This window comes from Coregonus clupeaformis, chromosome 33 (genome assembly GCF_020615455.1).
Source record: "Coregonus clupeaformis isolate EN_2021a chromosome 33, ASM2061545v1, whole genome shotgun sequence".
Lineage (NCBI taxonomy): Eukaryota > Metazoa > Chordata > Actinopteri > Salmoniformes > Salmonidae > Coregonus > Coregonus clupeaformis.
The window spans coordinates 41,214,594-41,219,225 of NC_059224.1; the positions used below are offsets into that span (position 1 = coordinate 41,214,594).

The 4,632-nt window shown below is 37.7% G+C and overlaps 1 long non-coding RNA gene across 2 annotated transcripts; it reads left to right on the forward strand.

The window, feature by feature from the left end:
* Positions 1 to 390: 390 nt before the first annotated feature.
* LOC121535780 lies at positions 391 to 4,279 on the forward strand. Of its 2 annotated transcripts, none has more exons than XR_005994778.2 (5): positions 391 to 806; positions 1,007 to 1,116; positions 1,280 to 1,329; positions 2,783 to 2,878; positions 3,794 to 4,279. It is a non-coding gene; the product is annotated as an uncharacterized LOC121535780 (long non-coding RNA). The 2 variants fall into 2 exon arrangements; XR_005994779.2 differs by having other exon boundaries at positions 1,010 to 1,116.
* Positions 4,280 to 4,632: the final 353 nt, after the last annotated feature.

Genomic DNA, 4,632 nt, shown 5'->3' on the forward strand with positions numbered 1-4,632 from the left:
AAGGCCTGATTCACGCAGTCTCCTCTGAACAGTTGATTTTGAGATGTGTCTGTTACTTGAACTCTGTGAAGCATTTATTTGGGCTGCAATTTCTGAGGCTGGTAACTCTAATGAACTTATCCTCTGCAGCAGAGGTAACTCTGGGTCTTCCATTCCAGTGGCGGTCCTCATGAGAGCCAGTTTCATCATAGTGCTTGATGGTTTTTGCGACTGCACTTGAAGAAACTTTAGAAGTTCTTGACATTTTCCAGATTGACTGACCTTCATGTCTTAAAGTAATGATGGACTGTCGTTTCTCTTTGCTTATTTGAGCAGTTCTTGCCATAATATGGACTTGGTCTTTTACCAAATAGGGCTATCTTCTGTATACCAGCCCTACCTACACTGTAATCCCAAACAGTTGTACTAGCTCATAAGTAATAAGGTCATAACAGTCAAATGTCGTTATGCAGTTGACCAAACTATAAAGTGTTGAGCTCTGTTGAGATTTATGCCACTTTAATTGAAGAGGGCTCAATATTTTATAGGTAATTTGTGTGGAACGCTCAAAAAAGTTTAGGTAGTGTCATGACGTTATCGACGTCATGACGTTCTGGTGGGTGGGTCATCTCTCCCTCAGGAAAGCTGAGTCAGCCATCTTGAATTTGCCTTGATGCGGGGATGTGGAACACAGTTTAATTTGTTTTAATTTGTTTGCAATGCGCACTTTTATGCTGCCCGCTTGAAACCACCACCACCTCCGTTTTTATCATTAGTCTTATTGCCTTCGTTTTCTTAAGCGCCATCTTATCATCACCTCTGATTTGGTAAGTAACTCTAATGTTGTTTTTTTCAAATTTAATTTCGATAGTCTTAAATGTGGAACTGGGAATACATTTGTACAATGTGCACAGTGAATATTTGTTGTAAATAGTTTAAAAATCCAAGTAATTGTAACTTTAGAAGTTGTTAAATATGTGACAAATACGTTACGTTACTTCATCTTACAACGGTGTAACGTTATCAGCAGGTCTCCTGGATGAACTACATTTCCCATAATGCATGTTTGCCCGGGACATTGACGGTGGAGGAAGGTCCATGAGTTTTCGCTGTTCGCCGGTAATGCAAGTGCGTACTGTGAGTATACTTATTTCAATAAGTGTCTGCCTTACACAGTAAATATTATACGTTATCGAGCTGTGTGTACGTGTGTGCTAGCGTGAAACGAACAATGCTAAACAACATAATGTGAGTGTGTTATCATGATGCTAACCAGGCCTGTGTTTGTATTTCTTCCTAGGCTCAAGTGTGTGGTTGTGAGATCATCTCGAAATCCTTTTAACAGTTCAGGTAGGATGTATTATGAAATAGTGTTACTAATGTAATACATTGCTAAAACCAAGTATAGAGTGTATTTGTTATAATTCATTGGTATTAGATTTAAAAGGTGATCGAATAGCTCCTGATTTGTAATGTCATTAATGCATTTCTTTTTGAAGCAATGTTTAAAAATGTTTTACAAGTGAATAGGTTGGTTTACTTTTAAGTTTAAATTTCCCACGTATCTCGTTAAAGTTTTGACCAATGAGCTAACTTGTTAAGTTGTGGCCAATGGGAGAGTGGACTGGTTGCCGGGAAAGAAAAGGGAGGGAAAAGTTGAAAGAAGGGAGAGGAGAGACGTTAGTGGGGTTGGTGAAGGAAAAACGACCAAAGGAAACGATAAAGAGAGAACAAAACCATACCTACAGAGTTTTTTTAAGGGAAATCCTGATTTTATTTCTATAAGAGAGTGTTTATTATTTAGTTAAGAAAGACCAAGTGGAGACTGAAGCTGCCGTCGAATTGTGGAGACATTCGACATCCTAGAGGTTAGCCTAGCATCGTGCAAGACTTGGAGAGAATTGCTTGTGACGATCAGTTCGGGTTTCCAACGGATGTCTGTTGCTGCTACCGAGTACTGGCTGCATTGATAGCTGTGTTCGCTGTGGATCTTGTGAGGACACCTGCACGGAACTACTATATTTTGCTGAGGCATTATCTACAAGTAGTGAGTAACTACAAATGTGGGGTGGACTTCGGGACTTTATGTATGTCGTCATTTTTTTTATGAGCTCCAACGCGCGCCCAGGGTTTAATAAGCAAGCTTGCAAATAATTTGGACATGGGGTTGTGGAAAAATCATTGGGGTTTATAATTTGTATTTCTTTTGATGTGATACATTGAACATTTGATTAATATAGATCTTGAACCTTATGTCTGTTGTATTGGTGGAGTCATTTACTGTTTCAGTTTCATTTAATGCATGGGAAAGCATATCCTTATAACAATAACCAAGTCTATAATCATTCTATCTGAAGTTAATACCCTATTTGTCATTCACCCTAGCAAGTTTACAATAGGGATTCTTATTGGAGATGTCCTTCTCACCTAATATCCCATGCTGTTCAGATATTCTAAATAAGGTAATATCGTGAGAGTCAAATTCGAGCCTGGTGAGAGGATTACACTAATAATTGGTTTTATTTTGTGTTTCCACAGTCATTCTTTTGCTATTTCTCTAAATGTTTTTATCTCAACTGTGGGGTCAACAGTTGATCACTTGAACCCTTTATTAATACTTTGTTAAATACAAAGAACAACAACAGAAATAGCAGATCTATAAGCACACAACTTTGATGCTTTGCTTGTTAATAACTAACTTGCTTATCTTTTAACATTTTCATTTTTACTATAATTAGTGTACAATGAATGTTTTTGATATTTGTGTAATTATTATTGTAATGGATATTTTTTGTCCATGTAGGAACAACGTGATGTAAATATGAGACGGGCCCTCGTCCTTCGTGCACTTCCTGTGTACCTGCGTGAAGATGCCTCCAAGTTTTTCAGGACCTGTAATGTAAGTGTACTGGCCTCACTATCAATCCCTTTGCTTAGCTGTTCAGTCAGCTTAAACATGACATCACTCAAAGAACTCTAGGAGAACCAGAGGGGCATTCCAGAAAGCAGGTTATGTGAAAACCATCAGTATAGCCAATTGTATTTTTTCCAACAACGTAATTTCAAAGTCCGTGTTTCTAGTTTGTCGCCGCATTGAGTATGAGATAAAATGTTTTTATATTTCATTTCCAGCCGATTTAAATAAAACAAAATAGCCTAATATAAAACATTTAACAACATTCAACCACTTCCTTAAAGGCTAATATAAAATAAAGTGATGTTAAATTCAAAATGAAAAGACGACTGCATCTGAAACTCTGTCAGTGATTTATATAACAGCCGCAGCCAGAAAATGTCTGCTTCCTGTTTTCTCCCGTTGCCATGGTGAATAACCGTATCGGAGCTCCATTGATGATGGCTTTTACTAGTCGTCAGGCACAAGCTCAACTCCGAGTTAACGTACTCTGAGTCAACTTACCTAACTCAGATCAGCTGTTCTGTAACTGAAAACTCAGTTTCACTTCACAGGGTAAGTCAACTCTGAGTTCAGGGTTAGGCTCAGTTTGTTGAACCTCCTTTCTGGAATAGCCCCCAGGACCTGTTTATGAAGTTTCCTTGAGTTGTTATTCTGCAAACTGACATGTAGAAATTACATAAATGAAAAGGTAAGTATAAAGAATTCCACTAAACAAAAAGTATGCTTACAGGTAGGTGTGAAACTAACATAAAATAATAAGCATGTGTAAAGAAAATAGTTTAAACATGTAGCTTAGTTGCAGTCTAAGTGCAAAGTGACCGTAATGTCTAGACATCATTAGCATGATTTGTATCCTTGAGGGGCTGAACTCATTTTTGTATTATTTGTGTTTTATAGTCAGCAGATGGTCCAGACCTCACTGACACTACGGTGGCTCTCCTGACAGTTGTCACTGATGATACTACTGATGCGGCCCTCTTCAGCCCTGAGAGCATCTGTATTGTCGTGGAAGATGAAATACTTGTGAGTGGTCCCACACACCTGGCTGACTCATTTCTCCTGCTCTTTGGGTATGTCTATGCACTAGACCTACAGTACCCAAAGAATCTCGAGCTTACATTCACATTTATCCAAAAAGTTGTGATGTCTCTTGAGGACAACAAACCACTGAAAGAGCGTCTACTGACACTGAAGAATGATTTGTTCAATGAGTGAATCACTCAGAATGGACTATTTGTTGAGCTGAGTATTGAGGATGTTTTTTGTTTTTTTTCCCCTCTTTACAAATGTAATAATTTGCCTCTTCTACCTCATGTTTAATATGTTACACTGTTTGCCTCTTCTACCTCAGATTTAATACATTGATTGTTAATAGATAAATATCACAACATTGACGTATTGCCAAGCCCAAGTTTTTGTACTGTACTTGTGGGAAACGACTGTTGAATTCATGCACTATACATGTTTAATGTTGTGTGACCTAATGCTTACCTTGATGTTGCCAGTTGAAGTACGGCACAGTAGAAACCAGTACTTTTATTTGAATGTTTTATTTTAAAAAAGTGAGTTGCAGCCTTCAAGGTACAGTAAGTGCCAAAACGTTTTAAATGGCTCCACATTCTAATAGTTGTCATTGCTGTTGAGGATGGATTATAATTAGAATCTTATTGAATTTTTATCATGAAGCCTTTGTGAGTTTTTATCATAATGTTTACTGAATAATGTGATATGGAGAC